Consider the following 20480-nt stretch of genomic DNA (forward strand, 5'->3'; position numbering starts at 1 on the left):
GTTCGTTGGGACTGGGTAACAGTCGTGGTCCCTCCTACAGACGCCTCAGCATCTGCCCACTGAGGGGTGGCAATACCAGCAGACAGCACCAGCCATCCAGAGAGGAGGGCACCTCTCCAAGGACCCGCCATGCTATATGTCCCTCTGGCATCTATTATTGGATTGTGGAACTTTCAGATTTAAAATCTATCTTACTTTTTGAGTGGTTGTTTTGAGTAGCTAGCTAACTGCTTAGGTATTTCCCTTTGCCATGAGTTGGAACTATTTTTTTCCCAGTTTGCCATGACGTGGCTTGGTTTCTAACAGGCTAGTACAAGTGACACTTGTCAGGCTCTTTAGGGAAGTCAGAATAGGATCCACAGCTGGGTTAAAAACATAGTCCTCTTTGGCTAAGCACAGTGGCTCATGCCTATAATCCTAGCACCTTGGGAAGCAGAGGAGGGAGGATCACTTGGGCTCAGGAGTTTGAGACCAGCCTGGATAACACGGCGAGACTGTCTCTATCTACAAAAAATTAGTTGGGCATGGTGGTAAGCACTTGTAGTCCTAGTTACTTGCGGGGCTGAGGTGGGAGGATCGCTTGAGCCTGGGAGGTCAAGGCTGCAGTGAGCTGTGATTGTGCCACTGTACTCTAGCCTGGTCAACAGAGCGAGACCATCTCAAAAAAACAAAGAAACAAAAGTAGGCCTAGCCCCAGGGGCATCTTAGACATCAGTGGTCCGCACTTGACTGCTTGGCCAGCGTATTTGTCAGTAAAGTTTTCTTGGAACAGAGTCAAACCCATTTGTGTACAGGTTGTCTGCGGTTGCCTTCAGGCCCATGACGGCAAAGTTGAGTAGTTGCGGCAGAGACTGTATGGCCCCCTACAAGGCCTAAGATACTTACTTTGGCCTTTTATGGAAAAAGCGTGTGACCCCTGTTGTACACTATTGTGTCACAGAGCAATTCCACACACGAGAGGGTCTTCTTTCCTGCACACAGGGCCGTGGAGAGAAAGCTGCCCCCGGTCAGACTGGCATCCCAAACTGACCTGTTTACTTGCTGTGGTGTTGAACGCTTTCTTCACTTTTGTGTGTATGTGGTCCAATTGGCTTACCATACAACTTACTGTAATAACCATTTTTAGGGGTGCGGTTCAGTGACATTACGTACTTTCACATTGTCATGCACCTGCTACCATCATCCACCTGCAGAAGATGTTCATCCTCTGACACAGAAACTCTGCACCCATCAGATGCTAACTCCTCCTTCCCTCCCCTCCAGACTGCCTTTGCTTTCAAAATGGGGATAATAACACATCTCATGTCGTTTTGAGAATTAAGGCGATACCCTAGCCCTCCATTGATGGTCAATATATTTCTTTATCTTTTCTTTTCTTTTTTGAGATAGGGTCTTGCTTTGTCACCCCGGCTGGAGTGCAGTGGCCCGATCTTGGCTCACTGCAACCTCTGCCTCCCAGGCTCAAGCCATCCTCCCACCTCAGCCTCCTGAGTAGCTGGGACTACAGGCTACACCACACCCAGCTAATTTGTGTGTGTGTATTTTTGGTAGAGACAGGGTTTTGCCATGTTGCCAAGGCTGGTCTTGAACTCCTGAGCTCAAGCGATCTGCCCACCTCAGCCTCCCAAAGTGCTGGGATTTCAAGTGTGAGCCACCACACCTGACCACATGTATTAAAATACCTTTTAATACATTTGAGTTCCCTGCCTTCTTCTTCCAGAGTCACACTTCCATCTTGGTCCACACCCTTTGTGATGGACAAGGGAAGGAGGCAGAAGTGATTTGAGCTTCATTTCCCTGAGGAGGAAACCCAGGCCCGAGAGGGAGAAGGGCACAGCCAGTGAAGTCTGAGCTCCAGCCCCCTCCTGATCCCCACCCCATCCCTGCTGCCTACCTCCGCCGGCTACCCCTGTGGTCCTGACATCAGGTGCTGGTCCCGGAGCCCAGCTGACCTCACATAGAGCTTTCACAGATGGTGGCCTTGCCCTGCCAGGATGGGGTGTGGGGTCGTTGTCAGGGCAGAACTTGAGGCTGACAGCCGGAAAGCCCCTCCCTCTGTCTCTGAGCCAGTGAGGAAACACTTCCTGGAGCTGGGGTCCCCCAGGCCTGGGTTTCCTTTCCTTCCCCAGGAAGGTTCAGGCTCAGCCCCTCATCTGCGTCTTCTCTTGACCACAGCTGTCCTGGTGCCTCATCTTCTCCCCTCCCCAGATCAGCCATGCCTCACTGGGAAGGAAGAGCCCCATGGGTCTAGGCAGACCTGTGCCCACTCTTGCCTGGGCAAGGCCTGTGCAGGTGTGAGTGGCTTGAGAGGGAGTGGAGGAGGTGGCAGGCACGGTTCTAACAGGGAAGGGGAGGTGGGGTGCAGTGCAGGGTGGGAGAGTGGAGTGCCTTTCCTTCCCCCCTGCACGGCTCAGCAGGAATATAATTAGAGCTGACATAGACCGGGCACTTTCTATGTGTACACACTGTTCTCAGTACTCAAAGGTATAGAGTTTGTTACTTTTATTACCCTGCTCCCCACTTCTGACAGATGGGAAAACTGAGGAACAGCGTTCAGACATTTGTGTTAAGTTGAGACTCTTGCCTGGTTGTACAGCTCGTGTGTGGACCGGAAGCCAGGTGGTCGGGCTCCCTGGTACATGCTCTTAGCCTCTGTCCTGTACTGCTTCGGTGGGGAGTCACAGAGGGGCACCTCTGAGGCAGTGATGTGGGCACACGGGAGCCAAGTATCCTTGGGTGCTGTGCCCTGCTCCCAGGTGTTGAGGACAGGAAAGAATGAGGACTTGTCAGCCCTGGGAAGAAGTGGTGTGAACCAGGGCTTCTTATAGGTGATCTGGCCACAGTGCCCTCCCTGCTGGGAGAAATGCACCCAAGTGAAGGTGGCCCTTCCCCATTGCTGGGACATCTCCACACTGGACAGTGGCAGCCCCCTCCTGCCCAGGGAAGCAGGCAGACGGGCCCCACCCTAGGGGGAGCAGCGGGTGCCGGCCAGGCCAGCTGAAACAAGCTGATAAGGGCAGAACAATTCCAGATTTGAAGAATGCCCGGAATTATCTCCCCTGAGGGGGCAGCTCTGGGCCCCTCTGGGAGAGGTGGTTCTGAGAGGCAGGCCTGATGACCCCGCCCCTGGGGTGCTGTCCTGCTGCCCAGAGTCTCACAGCTGCCAGGGTCCCGGGGACCGCTGAGCCAACAGAACTGCCAGGGTCCCAGGGAAGGGACAGGGAGGGTGGAGCATGACTGGAGTCTGTGGCTGCACCTGACACTCAGCCTGTGTGGGGGTAAGGGGCGCAGGTTGGGGACCCGGCCCTGCCCCAGACAGTTGGAGCAGCCCTTCTTGCTGTCTCTGTTCTTGTTGTTAATCTCCATCTTGAACCCCTTGTCTTAGCTCTGACTTTTGTTACAGTATAACAGAATACTGTCGGCTGGGTGGCTTAGGCAACAGACATTTATTTCTCACAGTTCTGGGGGCTGACAGTCGCAGATCAGGGTTGCGGCATGGTCAGGTTCTGGCGAGGGCGTTTCCTGGCTTTCAGACAGTGCTTTCATGTTGTGACCTCACAGGGCAGAGAGAAGGTCTGCTGTCTCTTCCTCTTCTTTTTTTTTTTTTTTTTTTTTGGAGACGGAGTCTGGCTCTGTCTCCCAGGCTGGAGTGCAGTGGCCGGATCTCAGCTCACTGCAAGCTCCGCCTCCCGGGTTTAGGCCATTCTCCTGCCTCAGCCTCCCGAGTAGCTGGGACTACAGGCGCCCGCCACCTCGCCCGGCTAGCTTTTTGTATTTTTAGTAGAGACGGGGTTTCACCGTGTTAGCCAGGATGGTTTGGATCTCCTGACCTCGTGATCCGCCCGTCTCGGCCTCCCAAAGGGCTGGGATTACAGGCTTGAGCCACTGCGCCCGGCCGTCTCTTCCTCTTCTTAAAAGGACAGTAATCCATCATGGAGGCTCCATCCTCAGGACCTCATCTAAACCTACGTATCTCCCAAGTCTCTGCCTTCACACTGGGGGTTTGGGCTTCCACATATGCATTGGGCGTGGGGCCCAGACAGTCAAGTCTGTCGTACCCCTTATACCCAGGGAAGTCAAGCCACCCCACTTTTGGGTTCCCAAGCAGGGGACCATTTGGAGGGAAAGAGAGCAACCCCAGGAGTCACTACCCCCTATTGACCAGATGGGGACCTATGGCAGACCAAAAATGTCCGCCCACCTCAAAGACAAAGATATACAAGTAAAAATCTCTGAAACATGTGATTATTGTATGTAGACAGAGGGTCTTTACGGATAATAGTTAACTGAGGACCTCAAGATGAGAGCATGCTGGATTTCAGTGGGTGGGCCCTAAATCCAATGACAAGTGTCCTCATCAGAGGCACATAGAGAAGGTGGCCATGTGACCATGAGGGCAGATGTCGGAAGGATACTGCTTTAGCCAGGGAGTGTCAGAAGCGCACACCTTGATTTTAGACTTCTGGCTTGCAGAATGGTGAGAGATTACATTTCTGTTGTTTTAAGCCTTTGTGGTAATTTGTTATGGCAGTCATAGATAAACTGATCTAGGTAGGACCTGAAGTGCAGAGATGGACCAAGGTTCACCCAAGCACATGCAGACGGGAAAGACAGCCATCACCGGTTGGCGAGAGTGAGGCGAGTCAGTTTCTTGATGGCCTTCCCATGCTGTCCTCTGCAGACAAGCCCCTTGCTCTTATCCCAGGTCAGGTTCCTTTTGAAGGCACCAACATCTGGTTGGCACCTTGCAGGTTAGAGAGGGGGAGACACTGGTTTTCTTAAAGCCACAGAGGGCAATTGTGTATAAGCGGGTGGATAGAGCATTAATAAGATTTCAGAGCAGAAGACCAGAGCCAACAGCCTCCAAGGACAGGACCCACACGGGGTTGGAGGGATCCAGAAGGACCTTTTGGTGGAAAGAAATGAGCACCCAGCCAAGCGAGAGCCGGGCAGGGGGATGACCAGGTTGCCGGGGCAGGGAATTAAGGGTACTGACTTAGTTTTTTTTTTTTTTTTTGAGATGGAGATTTGCTCTTGTTGCCCAGACTGGAGTGCAAGTGGCGTGATCTTGGCTCACCACAACCTCCACCTCCCGGGTTCAAGCGATTCTCCTGTCTCAGCCTCCCAAGTAGCTAGGGATTACAGGCACGTGCCACCACACCCAGCTCATTTTGTATTATTAGTAGAGATGGGGTTTCTCTATGGTGGTCAGGCTGGTCTCAAACTCCTGACCTCAGGTGATCCTCCCGCCTCGGCCTTCCAAAGTGCTGGGATTATAGGCGGGAGCCACCACACCCGGCCTTTTTTTTTTTTTTTTTTTTTTTTTTGGAGACATGATCTCTCCCCATTGCCCAGGCTGGAGTGTAATGGTGTGATTATAGCTCACTGCAGCCGCAAACTCCTGGGCTCAAGTGATCCTCCTACCTCATCCTGAGTAGCCAGGACTACAGGTGCCCCCTCGCCCCATGCCCATCTAATGTTTTGATTGTTTTGTAGAAATGAGGTCTTGCTATGTTGCTGGTCTCAAACTCCTGGGCTCAAGTGATTCCCCTGCCTTGGCTTCCCAGATTGCTGGGATTATAGGTATGAGCCACCAAGCCCAGCCCTGACCTGATTAATAAAACCTAAGACACACGGAGGTGGGACCGCAACATGGGGAGCATCAAGTCCTTCACAAGGAAGGCAGGGGAGTGAGGGGGCTGCACGCAGGGGCAAGAGAGGGCACTTGGTGCCTTGGTGCTGGGAGGAGCCCTGGCCAGGTGAACAGAGAGCAGCCCCAGGTCCCTTACTGACCCGGCTCTCCCATCCCACCCTGCCTCACTGTCATGCCCAGCTACCACCCAGAAGCCTGGCAATACAAGGGCCAGTGTACAATGGCCAGCAGGACTTGTAGCCTGAGAAGGTGGGCCCTGGAGAGCTGGGGTCGGGGCGTGGGATGTAGACCTCAACCTGGCTGAACCCGCAATGGCATCACACCGGGCCCCTCCCATCGCACCAGGCCCTGCCTGAGTCCTAGCAGCTCCCTGCACCCCCTGGAAAGAAGGGGCTCGTGGAGCAGATGTCACATGTTGGAAAAATGATGTTAGGGTTGGGCAGCCCTTGGAAAGGCCCCGCCTGTACCCCTAGGGAGGCCCAGCGTGAGCCCTCTGAAGTGACTGGCTAGGATGACTCTGCTGTCACAGCTAAAGCAGGTTTACCTAGTACATAGTGTCGTGCCTGACAGAGTCCGAGGCCGGGGTGTGTCATACACACCCAGAGGGACCTTAGGAATCTTCTGGCCCACCTTTCACAGATGCATTTCAAGAGGGCGGACAGCTTGCCCAGGCCTGGGGGTCCAAGGCAGGGACAGGACGAGAAGGTTTCGGACCTCCCATTTCCCAGCCTGCGCTCTCCCCTTCGGCGCACCAGTCGAGGAACACACCCGCTCGTCTTGCCTGTCTCTCCCCTTCGGCGCACCAGTCGAGGAACACACCCGCTCGTCTTGCCTGTCTCTCCCCTTGGGGCTTTTTTGTTTCGTTTCTGTGGAGATGAGTTGGGGGTGGTGAGCAGAGGATAAAGAAGGAAGGAGAGGTCGACACTGCTATCCAGGCTGGAGCCTCCCATCCCACCTCCTCCCTGGACTCTTTCCACACCCCTCTTCCCGGAGCATTCTTTCCCGTTTCCTTTCCCACTATTAATAGTCAAGAGTCAATCCTAGGTCTGGAAATAGCCAGGAACAGAGGAAACAGGCCCTCCTTGAAGATTGAAGCAGCCTTCCCACCGCAGGGGAGCAGGCTGAAGTCTGTCTTCTCCTCCCACTGTCCCCCTGGCCCCTGGGGGAGCTGCCACTGTGCTAACTCATTCCACATAGGCTTCCACATCAGCAGGAATGTCACGTCATTTCTACCCTGCTGTGATGTACTGGCCTTTGCAGCCCTGTCCATCACTCACCGGACTTTCACTCCATCCTCTTCATCTCAATACGTGTCATCATTCTTGGTGACTTCAGTACTCACTTGGGTAAACACTGAAATACCCTGGCCTCTGTTTCTCAACCTTTTCTCATCTCTCCTTCATTGGGCCATTCCCATTTCACCCCCTGAACTTTATCAGCCCCTCAAACTGTATCACCTCTGAAATCTTGGCATTTCCTCCTTTTATCACTGTCTCTCCACTTTCCAACTTACCTGCTCAAGTAAACCCACATCGCAGTGCTTGAACTCAAGACGTAACAAAGTCCAGTAACCTTCCTCTTTGCCTATTAGCCCCTACCTGGCCTTATTTCTGTCTTTCTCCATCCTCTGTCAATAATCCACCATTAGAATCCCTACCTTGCAAAGATATTCCCAAATTCCTTGCACCCTCTCCTGCTGTCATACCTACCAAAACCCCATTCTCAGATATACCTTTGCCTCCATTTTTCTTTTCTTTTTCTTTTTTTTTTTTTTTTGAGGAGGAGTCTCGCTCTGTCGCCCAGGCTGGAGTGCAGTGGCGTGATCTCGGCTCACTGCAAGCTTCGCCTCCCGGGTTCCCGCCATTCTCCCGCCTCAGCCTCCGAGTAGCTGGGACTACAGGCGCCCGCCACCTCGCCCGGCTAGTTTTTTGTATTTTTAGTAGAGACGGGGTTTCACCGTGTTAGCCAGGAGGGTCTCGATCTCCTGACCTCGTGATCCACCCGCCTCGGCCTCCCAAAGTGCTGGGATTACAGGCTTGAGCCACCGCGCCCAGCCTGCCTCCATTTTTCTACACCAAGCAACTGAACATTGCTACAGTAAAATCTGGCTGATTGGCCGGGCGCGGTGGCTCAAGCCTGTAATCCCAGCACTTTGGGAGGCCGACACTTTGGGAGGCCGAGACGGGCGGATCATGAGGTCAGGAGATCGAGACCATCCTGGCTAATACGGTGAAACCCTGTCTCTACTAAAAAATACAAAAAAAAACTAGCCAGGCGACGAGGCGGGCGCCTGTAGTCCCAGCTACTCGGGAGGCTGAGACAGGAGAATGGCGTAAACCCGGGAGGCGGAGCTTGCAGTGAGCTGAGAGCCGGCCACTGCACTCCAGCCTGGGCGGCAGAGCAAGACTCCGTCTCAAAAAAAAAAAAAAAAAAAAAAAAAAAAAAAAAAATCTGGCTGATTGCATTAACTTTAAATTCATGATGCCATGCCTCAATTTGGCACCAAATACTACTTGACAATCATATTTTACTTCTTTAGCATGGTAGTTCTCAAAGTGTGGTCCTCTGGCCAGAAGCATCAGAATCTTTTGGGAACTTGTTAGAAATGCATATTTCATATCCCAGGCCTGCTGAATCAGGAACTCTGGGGCTGGATCCAGCCCCTGGTGTTTTCACAAGGCCTCCGTGTGATTCTGATGTTTGCTGAAGATTGAGAACCTCTTTTCTAAGAGGTTCATGTTCCTATTTCCAACATGAGTATTTTACACTTTTCCCTCAAACACTCCCTCCTCCTTTTTTCTATCTATATCACTATCGCTGATTTCATCTAGACTTCATTGAGAAAATTAAAGCTGTCAAATGTAAACTCTTTCTACCACCAAAATACAGCTGTACTTACGACTGTATCCATTTTCTTCCCTCCTGTTTCAAAGATGGAAGTGTCGGCAGGGCGTGGTGGCTCACGCCTGAAATTCCAGAACTTTGGGAGGCTGAGGTGGGTGGATCACTTGAGGTCAGGAGTTTGAGACCAGCCAACATGGTGAAACCCCATCTCTACTGTATATAAAATATACAAAAATTAGCCGGGTGGTGGGTGCTTATAATCCCAGCTACTTGGGATGCTGAGGCTGGATAATTGCCTGAACCCAGGAGGGAGAGGTTGCGGTGAGCTGAGATTGCACCACTGCACTCCAGCCTGGGCAACACAGCAAGACTCCCTCTCAAAAAAAAAAAAAAAAAAAAAGTGTCTGACTATCCAATGAAGGCCAAGTCCTCTATGGGTGCTGAGTTGGCACAGGTATATCTCCTCTGCATCTTAAGGACCCTATGAAACAGTAGGAAGAGAACACATACACAAAGGAAGAAAGCATTCATAGCAGCTCTAGCATCTTCTACCTTCGAAAACAAAACAGAGGTTTCTTAACTGTCCCAGCTCCCTCCAGCTGCTGCCGTATGTCTCTGATCCCCTAGCATTTGATAAAGAGTCGTCCCCACATGCAAACTCATTTTCCTACCATTCATTCACTCTTCAGTCTGCCTGAGTCAGGCTTCCACCTGCCCTGTGCCCACTGAAACTGCACATGGTGGTTGCCAGGGACTTCTCTTTGCCAGTCTCATCATTCAGCACAGCCAGCCACTCCTTCCTTAAAACAAAACAAGAATCTAAAGCAGAAACTTCTGTTGCATCTCCCTGTTTCCCCTTGGAGATAACCAGTATCCTAAACTTAGTGTTAAATTCTCTGTAAAATTTTCGTAACATTTTCTGTTTCCCTAAAAACATTTAGTTTTGCCGATTTTTGTACCCTGTAAGTAGAACCATATAAGTGTTCTTGTTCTTCCTTTTATTGTTCAGTATTATTCTTTAGATTAATGCTAATAGAGGTAGTTGTAGTCCACTCATTTTCAGTCCGGTATAGCATTCTCGGAGAATATACTATCACTTTATCCATACTACTGTCACCCGTACTGTCGACTGTACTCTACTGTACTACTATCAACACTGCATTTTCTTGCTACCTATATGGGGCCAATGTAAAACTATTCTTAAGAGCATTTTTGTAAATGCACTGTGATGCACACTTGTCTCCCTAGGATAAATGCCTAGTGATACAATTAGAAGTTGTGGGCCGGGCCTGGTGGCTCACGCCTGTAATCTCAGCACTTTGGAAGGCCAAGGTGGGTGGATCACTTGAGGTCAGGAGTTTGAGACCATCCTGGCCAACATGGTGAAACCCCGTCTCTACTAAAAACACAAACATTAGCCAGCCATGGTGACGGACACCTGTAATCCCAGCTACTACGGAGGCTGAGGCAGGAGAATTGCTTGAACCCAGGAGGCAGAGGCTGTAGTGAGCTGAGATCGTTCCACTGTACTCCAGCCTGGGCAACAGACTTCTCAAAAAAAAAAAAAAAAAAAAAAAAAAGAAGTTGTGGATTGAACAATATGCGCATGTCTAACTTTCTTTGATAATGCCACACTCTTTTTTTTTTTTTTTTTTTTTTGGAGACGGAGTCTCGCTCTGTCGGTCAGGCTGGAGTGCAGTGGCCGGATCTCAGCTCACTGCAAGCTCTGCCTCCCGGGTTTGTACCATTCTCCTGCCTCAGCCTCCCGAGTAGCTGGGACTACAGGCGCCCGCCACCTCGCCCGGTTAGTTTTTTTTTTTTTGTATTTTTTTTTTTTTTTTAGTAGAGACAGGGTTTCACCGTATTAGCCAGGATGGTCTCGATCTCCTGACCTGGTGATCCGCCCGTCTCGGCCTCCCAAAGCGCTGGGATTACAGGCTTGAGCCACTGCGCCCGGCCAATAATGCCACACTCTTTTCCAAAGTGTTTCAACCTATTTACGCTACTATATATTCTTGCTACCCTTTCTTACTGACTTTAAAATGTTTGTCAATCTGATGGGTATGAAAAGAAAAATCTTTCTTATTTTGCATTTCCCTCATTACTAATATTCTCAGATGTTCTTAGGCTGTTTGTGCCATTTTTTTCTGAAAAATGCATGTATAATTCTTTTATTTTTCTATTGGGCTGTTTTCTTAAGTATAGCTTTCTTAAGTATAGCTTTCTTAAGTATAGTTTTTGGGGCATATCTACAATTTTTTGGAATACCACTGTAAGGATGATTTATTTATTTAATCATTTATTTATCAGATTGGACTTGTGGATATTTATTTTATTCTTGGGGTTCCAATCCAATATTTCTTGATTCGTTGCTCAAATTGTTCCAGGTTTGGCCATTATGAGCTCTTTCCTGTTAAGCCTTTCAGGTCTTTCAGGTTGAACTTGCCTTCCTCTTCATTTTTTTTTTTTTTTTTTTTTTTTTTTTTTTAGCACTTCTTTACTTTCTGACATTACAAGATGTTTCAGGCTCATTTTGCATTTTCCCTGTATCAGCACTAGAATAAGCCCTTTCTCCAAGGAGCCTTGGTTCATTTTTTTGTAGAATGGTATCAGAAACCAAATATGGACCCTGGGTGTACCCTATGCTACTGGTATGTCTCTGCTTCTAGATGCTCTGAGTGGACAGAGCTGGGAAATAGACATTTGTTAACTATGTATTCATTTCCTCATCTATCATCTATTTGTCTATTGAAACGTAAGTTCTGACTGACTGACATCCGCTGTCTCTCATCAAGCATCGCAGGGCTAGCCTCCTCTCCACCTGTTTACTTACTTGTAACTTCTTTCTCCAACAGTTAGAAACCTGGCGTTTGTTATCTATAATTTGTTTAATTATTTGTTCAATCCTAGTATACATGTAAAGTAGGTTTGAAATTGACATGCCCTTGTAAGAAACATTCTTATTACTTAAAATACACTGTTTATATGCAGTTCTTTTGTTACAGTATCTAGTTAAAACAAAACAAAACAACCCCCCCCCCCCAAAAAAAAAACTTTTCCAGAGTCGTTTAGGTCAACTCTTGTTCTCCACCCTCTTTAGCAAAGTTATGTTATACTTTTTTTTTTTTTTTTTTGAGACAGAGTTTAGCTATTGTCTCCCAGGTTGGAGTGCAGTGGCACGATCTCGGCTCACTGCAACTTCTGCCTCCCAGTTCAAGCAGTCCTGCCTCAGCCTCCTGAGTAGCTGGGATTACAGACACGCACCACTGTGCCTGGCTAATTTTTGTATTTTATTTTATTTTATTTTATTTTATTTTATTTTTTGGTAGAGATGGAGTTTCGCCATGTTGGCCAGGCTGGTCTTGAACTTCTGACCTCAGGTGATCTGCCTGCCTCGGCCTCCCAAAGTGCTGGGATTACAGGTGTGAGCCACTGCGTCTGGCCATGTTATACCTTTAGAATATAGTTAAATTGATTTTCGTAGTCTCCATTACATCCTAGGATTTCCTGGACATCCGAGGTGATTATTTTTCTAAATTGGCATTAAGTAGGCCGGACGCGGTGGCTCAAGCCTGTAATCCTAGCACTTTGGGAGGCCGAGACGGGCGGATCACGAGGTCAGGAGATCGAGACCATCCTGGCTAATACGGTGAAACCCTGTCTCTACTAAAAAATACAAAAAACTAGCCGGGCGACGAGGCGGGCGCCTGTAGTCCCAGCTACTCGGGAGGCTGTGGCAGGAGAATGGCGTAAACCTGGGAGGCGGAGCTTGAAGTGAGCTGAGATTCGGCCACAGCACTCCAGCCTGGGCGGCAGAGTGAGACTCCGTCTCAAAAAAAAAAATTGACATTAAGGCCGGGCGCCGTGGCTCAAGCCTGTAATCCCAGCACTTTGGGAGGCCGAGACGGGCGGATCACAAGGTCAGGAGATCGAGACCATCCTGGCTAATACGGTGAAACCCCGTCTCTACTAAAGAATACAAAAAACTAGCCGGGCGACGAGGCGGGCACCTGTAGTCCCAGCTACTTGGGAGGCCGAGGCAGGAGAATGGCGTGAACCTGGGAGGCGGAGCTTGCAGTGAGCTGAGATCCGGCCACCGCACTGCAGTCTGGGCGACAGAGCCAGACTCCGTCTCAAAAAAAAAAAAAAAAAAAAAAAAAAAAAAAAAAGAAAATTGACATTAAGTAAATTCTTGGAGTACACAAATCTTTGGGTTTCAAGAAATGCAGAGCCTTGTGGATTCTTGTGCATTACTCACTGTCCTAAAAATAACCTTGTATGGAGCTGAGGAGTCCGTTCCTCCCAGTTCTCTCAACCTCTGGTGTCCACTGATCTGTTTTCTTTCCCTATCATTTTGCCCTATCCATAAAATCAAAATGGAATCATGCTGTGCAGACTTTTGGCTTCCTTCACTTAGCAAAATGTATTTAAATCTTATATATGCTGTCACATGAATCACTAGTTTATTCCTTTTTATTGCTGAGTAGTCATCATATGGCTATATAATATCCATTCACTTGCTGAAGAATATCCCGGTGATTCTCAGTTTTGGGTGATTGTAAATAAAACTGCTATAAACATTTGCATGTAGGTTTTTGTGTGACTATAGGTTTTCATTTCGTGTAGGTAAATAAGAGTGGAATTGCTGGGTCATATAATAATTGTTTGCTTCACTTCAAAAGAAACTGCTAAACCGTTTTCCAAATTATCTGTACTGTTGTGCATTCCGACCAGCCATGTAGGAGAGATCCTGTTTAGCGTTTGGGTTTGTCAGTTTGTTTGATTTTAGCTATTCCAATAGGTATGTAATGGTGCTGCACTGGAGCTTGAATTTGAATTTGCCTAATGACTAATGATGAGCATGTTTTCATATGTTTATTTGCCATCTGTATATCTTCTTTGGTAATTTTTCCTTGGAGATCTTTTGCCTGTTTTAAAATATTGGGTTTTTATCGTTGTTTTCCTTGTTTTCTATTTCTCTGTGTGTGTGTGTGTGTGTGTGTCTGTGTGCATGTGTGCGCGCACGTTCCTATTGAACTCCGTAGGACTCACAGTACAATGTTCAATAGGAGTGGAAAGAGAGGACATCCTTGCTTTGTTCTCAAACTTCACAGCAAAGCGTTCAATCTCTTCCCATTAAGTATGATGTTAGCTGTAGGTTTATTTGCAGACATCACTAATTAGGTGAGGGAAGTTCCCTACTATTCCTGGTTTGCTGAAAGGTTTTGTTTTGTTTTAAATCATGAATGGATGTTAAATTTTGTTAGATGGGCCGGGCGTGGTGGCTCACACCTATAATCCCAGCACTTTGGGAGGTCGAGGCGGGTGGATTTTCTGAGCTTAGGAGTTTGAGACCGGCCTGGGCAACACAGTGAAACCCCGTCTCTTCTAAAATACAAAAAAATTAGCTGGGCCTGGCAGCGTGCACCTGTAATCCCAGCCACTTGGGAAGCTGAGGCAGGAGAATTGCTTGAACGCGGGAGGCGGAGGTTGCAGTGAGCTGAGATCGCACCACTGCACTCCAGCCTGGGTGACCGAGTGAGGCTGTCTCTGTCTCAAAAAAAAAAAAAAAAAAAAAAAAAAAAAGATTTTCCTGCAAATATGAAGATGATCATATGGTTTTTCTTATTTTGCTTCTTAATGTGTTGAATTGCACTGATTGATTTTTCAAATACTGAACTGTCCATGATGAGCCTCACTTGGTCATGATGTCCTTTCTATGTAGTGCTAGATTTGATTAGTCATCAGGGAAATAAAAATTAAAAACACAATGAGATACTACTTCATGCCCACTAAAATGGCAATAATGGAAAAGATGATAATTGTTGGCAAGGATCTGGAAAAACTGGACTCACAAAACAATTGCTGATTGACATGTAAAATGGGGCGGCCGCTTTGGAAGATAGCTTGGCAGTCCCCCAAAATACTCAATAAAGAGTTACCACATGACCTAGCAATTCCGCTCCTAGGTATGTACCCGAGGGAAATGAAAACATGGTCACACAAAAACTTGTACACAAAGCAGTATTATTCATAATAGCCCAAGGGTTAAAACAACCCAAATGGGCCGGGCACCTGTGGTCCCAGCTGCTCGGGAGGCTGAGGCAGGAGAATGGCGTAAACCCGGGAGGCGGAGCTTGCAGTGAGCTGAGATCGGCCACTGCACTCCAGCCTGGGCAACAGAGCGGGACTCCGTCTCAAAAAAAAAAAAAAAAAAAAAAACCAACCCAAATGTTCATCAGCTGATGAATGGATGAACAAAAATGGAAGCTCCATACTATGAAATATCATTTAGCAATACAAAGAAGTAAGGAACGGACACATGCTAGCATGGATGAACCAGGCAAACAAAAGTGAAAAGTGAACCAGGCAAACAAAAGTGAAAGAACTGGACACATGCTAGCATGGATGAACCAGGCAAACAAAAGTGAAAGAGAAAAGCTTGAAAACACATCAAAGTGAAAGAAGCCAGTCACAGAAGACCACATAGTGGTTGATCCCATTTACGTGAACTCTCCAGAATAGGTGAGTCCGTAGACAGAACTAGATTGGTGGCTGCCTACTGTGTGGCTTTTCTTTTGCTGTGTCTTTAGTGTGAAGGTTTATGTTAATCAAGGCACAAGTTAGGCTGGGCTTACAATTTATTGTTGCTGTGGATACCTTCGGTGCACCCAGGGCTGCAAAGTCTTCCAGTAATATCTCTGTGGGTCCTTGCTTGGCTGTAGCTCATCCTTGTTTGCCGCTCCTCAGATAGTCTGCCTTTTGCAGCTCCCCACAGCTGTATTCCACTGTTTTCATTTGAGATGCATCCTCACCATGTTGCCCAAGCTGGAGTGCAGTGGCATGATCTCGGCTCACTGCAACCTCCACCCCCCGGGTTCAAGTGATTCTCCCGTCTCAGCCTTCTGAGCAGCTGGGACTACAGCACCAGCACGTGCCACCACGCCTGGCTAATTTTTTGTATTTTTAGTAGAGACAGGGTTTCACTGTGTTGGCCAGGCTGTTCTCGAACACCTGACCTCAGGTGATCTACCCGCCTTGGCCTCCCACAAGTTCTGGGATTACAGGCGTGAGCTACTGTGCCCTGCTGCTCCACTGTTATTTTTTACTTCACACTTGCTGGCCTTGTAGAACAGCGGAGGGGACCATTTCCTGAGGTTCTGTTTAAGTCTCCCTCAGGCACTGGGAAGCTGAGCTTGAGGGTGTGGCCTTCACATTCCCGCCTCTTACCTAGATGTTGCAGCTGGGTTTAGCTTCAGGAGTAAGGAGCTGTTTTATTTTTCCTGTTCTCTTCCCTGGCTGTGGGAGGTTTCCGCCAGTGCCCTCAGGCCGGAGATTTTGTTGACCTCCACCTGAAAGGCTTTTTTCCTGCCCTATAGGGATGTGGAGGGTATGGAGTTTCAGCACCAGCTGTTTCTTTCCCCAGCCAGCTCCACCCACAAGGGGTTGCTTTTTCAAGGCTTCCTGTGAACACCTGATGGGGTTCCTAGGCGTAAAGTGCCCTGTGTTGTGGACCTTACAAGCCTACAGCTCATAGGGCTTCACCTTTTCATACTAACCTATCCACAGCTTTTAGAAACTCATTTAAAATTTGTCTTTAATCAGCTGGGTGCGGTGGCTCACGTCTGTAATCCAGCGCTTTGGGATCAGCACAAGGTGGGTGGATCACGAGGTCAGGAGTTCGAGACCAGCCTGACCAACATGGTGAAACCCCTTCTCTACTAAAAATACAACTGAGCATGGTGGTACGTGCCTATACGCCCAGTTGCTCAGGAGGCTGAGGCCGGAGAATCACTTGAACCTTGGAGGCAGAGGTTGCAGTGAGCCGAGATCATACCACTGCACTCCAGCCTGGGTGACAGAGCGAGACTCCATCTCAAAAAATAAAAATTGGCCTTAATCTTCTTACTGAACTTTGCCCATGTCCAGGTAAGGCAAGTGCTCTGGTCTGGTTGCTCCCTGCAGTTGTCCATCTGTCTCCACTTTTTAGGGTCGTTTTCTTCATGACCTCAGGGCTCAAGAAAAGTCATAACTTTTTGGCTTCTCAACTTTTTTTTTTCTTTTCTTTTTTGTTTGTTTTTGAGACGGAGTCTTTTTTTTGAGATGCAGTCACCCAGGCTAGAGTGCAGTGGCACAATCTCAGCTCAGTGTAGCCTCTGCCTCCTGGGTTCAAGTGATTCTCCTGCCTCAGCCTACTGAGTAGCTGGGATTACAGGCGCCCGCCACCATGCCTGGCTAATTTTTGTATTTTTAGTAGAGATGGGGTTTCACCATATTGGCCAGGCTAACCTCGAACTCCTGACCTCAAGTGATCCACCCGCCTGAGCTTCCCAAAGTGCTGGGATTACACGTGTAAGCCACCATGTCCAGCCTCTCAGCTTTTTTCTTGTAGTCAGAGTAGGAACAAAGTTCTTTCTAGTCTGCTCTCATTAGCTGAAACTGGAAGTCCTATTGTTTCTTTTGATGAACACAAATTCTTTTTTTTTTTTTTGAGACGGAGTTTCGCTCTGTCGCCCAGGCTGGAGTGCAGTGGCGTGATCTCGGCTCACTGCAAGCTCCGCCTCCCGGGTTTAGGCCATTCTCCTGCCTCAGCCTCCCGAGTAGCTGGGACTACGGGCACCCGCCATCTCGCCCGGCTAGTTTTTTTTGTATTTTTTAGTAGAGACGGGGTTTCACCATGTAGGCCAGGATGGTCTCGATCTCCTGACCTCATGATCCACCCATCTCGGCCTCCCAAAGTGCTGGGATTACAGGCTTGAGCCACCGCGCCCGGCCGATGAACACAAATTCTTAACTTTGATGCTAAATGTATCAGTCTTTTTCTTTGGTTTGTGCTTTTCTTTCTTTTTTTTTTTTTTTTTTGGAGACGGAGTCTCGCTCTGTCGCCCAGGCTGGAGTGCAGTGGCCGGATCTCAGCTCACTGCAAGCTCTGCCTCCCAGGTTCATGCCATTCTCCTGCCTCAGCCTCCCGAGTAGCTGAGACTACAGGCGCCTGCCACCTCGCCCAGCTAGTTTTTTGTATTTTTTAGTAGAGATGGGGTTTCACCATGTTAGCCAGGATGGTCTCGATCTCCTGACCTCGTGATCCGCCCGTCTCGGCCTCCCAAAGTGCTGGGATTACAGGCTTGAGCCACCGCGCCCGGCCTGCCGGTTTGTGCTTTTCATGTTTTGTGGATGGACAATTGTATATGAAACAATTCCTTTTACAGACACATATTAGAGAACAACAGACTGTGCTATAGAAAGTTCATGTAAGGTCAGAATGATTTGATCTTTGCATCCTGTTTTGGAGTTTCTTTATGATAAAAGTAACTATTCAATTTCTTTTTTTCCCCTTTTTTGTGGTTTTATAACTTTATTTGATGTACTCAACAGCCAGCAGTTATTTCTCATCCACATTGACTGTCTGTAGATTTTGGAAAGTGGTAACAGGCACGTGGGTAACCAAAGTATAGAGCTTGTTTGGTGGATCTTCATCATGTTTCCTGGACAACCGCACAGGGATAGATAAGTATGGGACATTCTTTATTCCTTTGGCCCAGACAGATTTGATGAGCCTGGTATCCATGCGCACATCTGGAGCTCCCATCTCCTTCATGGCAAATTTCTGGATCTCTTTGAGTACCTGAGGGGCATGCTGCTTGAAGCCCACTCCAGGATGCTCTTGGGATTGTTGATGGTACATTCTCGGTCACCACCTCGTTGATGGTAGAATGACCTTTCTTCTCACCACCCTTCTTCGCAGGAGCTATTTTTTTTTTTTTTTTTTTTTTTTGAGACGGAGTCTGGCTCTGTAGCCCAGGCTGGAGTGCAGTGGCCAGATCTCAGCTCACTGCAAGCTCCGCCTCCCGGGTTTATGCCATTCTCCTGCCTCAGCCTCCTGAGTAACTGGGACTACAGGCGCCTGCCACATCGCCCGGCTAGTTTTTTTGTATTTTTTCAGTAGAGATGGGGTTTGACCGTGTTAGCCAGGATGGTCTCGATCTCCTGACCTCGTGATCCACCCGTCTTGGCCTCCCAAAGTGCTGGGATTACAGGCTTGAGCCACCGCACCCGGCCTTGCAGGAGCCATTTTACTGCACCCAAGTTGGAAAGGCCCAATTTCTTGATGATTATAGGATAAATGATTATTTCCATTTTCCTTGAGTCACTCTGGTAAGCTTTTCCTTTTCCCAAGAAATTTGTGGCAGGGCACAGTGTCTCATATCTGTCATCCCAGCACTTTGGGAGGCCGAGGCAGATGGATCCCTTGAGCCCAGGAATTTGAGACCAGCCTGGGCAACATGGTGAAACCCTCTCTCTACAAAAAATACAAAAATTTTAGCGGGGTGTGGTGGTACATGCGCGTAGTCCCAGCTACCCAGGAGGCTGAAGTAGGAGGATTGCTTGACCCCAGGAAGTTGTAATGAGCCAAGATCACACCACTGCACTCCAGCCTGTAGGACAGAGTGAGAGACCCTGTCTCAAAAAAGAGAAAGAAATTTGTCTATCTCATCTGCTTCAAATTTGTAAGTATTTGCCCATAAGGTATTATGCTTTAAATATCTATTATTATTTTTGTACCTCACATTGTTTACTTATGCCTTTGGACCTTTTTTCCCTTTTGATCAACTTCTCCAAAGACTTTTTGGTACTTTATTAGCCCGTTTAAAAAAACCAATTTTTGATTTTGATATTTGCTCTTGTATTTTGGTTTCTATTTCTTTGGTTGTTCTTTCATTCTTCCATTTTTTTTTCTTTAGGTTTGTTTTGTGGCTTTCCATTGTCACATTGAAGGTGGTAGATAGAGGACCAGGCCTGGGTTGGTCCTAAAGGAGGACAGTGGAAATTGCAGCGCGGCTCACACCCTCAGAATGCCTATTCCTGCCCCCACCCATACCTAAAGGTCTCTAAGAGAATTAGTTCCCCGTGATCAGCTGAATGAGGAGTGAAAAAGCCCAGCCTGGTTTTCTATGATTTGGGGTAATATGCTAGTACCAGCCAAAAGTGGATGGTGACAGGAGAAAAGCTCTATTTAGAGGAGGTCCTGAAGGGTGGTGTAGAAACAAAATTCTCCCCATGACCCGGACTTTAAAGAATACATTTCCTGGTCTTTTGTTTTTGAAGGAAAGGTCCACTGAGGCGAGGTTCTGAACAGATTCATCGGCAGGAGCTAATGATTTTTAAAGCAATGCTAGGGAACTCAGAAGGAACAGCAGTGGAGAATCAGTGTGACTCGGAACATTAGGCAGGCATGTGGAGGGACCCGCAGGGCTAGTATGGAGTGTGAGGATGTTTGGCTGGCTCTGGAGAAGGTTCTGGGTAATCAGATGGGCAAGATGCTCCCTTCTGCATATCAGTTTCTTTCTCCATCGCCTAATGATGGCGCTGTGGACCCGTGGCCAAGTGGCCGTGGTGGAGGGTGGCCCGTTCCGGACCTGCATGTACCCTCCAGGCTGCCACGTTTCTGTCAGCAGCGCCGTTTCTGGACTCCCAGGATGCTTTATTCACCATCACAATTACCCTACAGACCATAGGCTTTACCAAGGAGCTCACTCTACAGCACAATAAGTGGCCTGTTAAATTTAATCAGACTTAGTGTGAACCCTACATGTGGCTAAATAATGAAGCAGGAAGGAATATGGCTAGAACCCCGGGGATTCCCCATGGTGCCAGTCATAAAAGTAAATGGAAAGACCTCTTACGGACAGCATCCTTAAACACTCTCATCCCCAATAAAATCCAGTATCCAACACGAATGTTGCCAGTGGTGCGAACTGCTGATGCTCAATGGTGGTAGAAGTGATGGCCTCAGCAGACCAGTTCAGGAGAAGAGGTCTTGAGCACTGTTTCTGACATATGCTTGATTCTTTAGTCACCTCGAGTATTTTATTAGCCAATGCACTATCTTTTTTTTTTTTGAGACGGAGTCTCGCTCTGTTGCCCGGGCTGGAGTGCAGTGGCCAGATCTCAGCTCACTGCAAGCTCCGCCTCCTGGGTTTAC

General features: G+C 48.2%; 1 protein-coding gene across 2 annotated transcripts in view; it reads left to right on the plus strand.

Moving 5' to 3' along the window:
• The window catches only part of PODXL (podocalyxin like), a 60807-nt gene that overhangs the window by 21260 nt on the left and 19067 nt on the right, over positions 1–20480 (plus strand). The window lies entirely within an intron of this gene.

The sequence above is a fragment of the Rhinopithecus roxellana genome, chromosome 6, assembly GCF_007565055.1.
Source record: "Rhinopithecus roxellana isolate Shanxi Qingling chromosome 6, ASM756505v1, whole genome shotgun sequence".
Taxonomy (NCBI): domain Eukaryota; kingdom Metazoa; phylum Chordata; class Mammalia; order Primates; family Cercopithecidae; genus Rhinopithecus; species Rhinopithecus roxellana.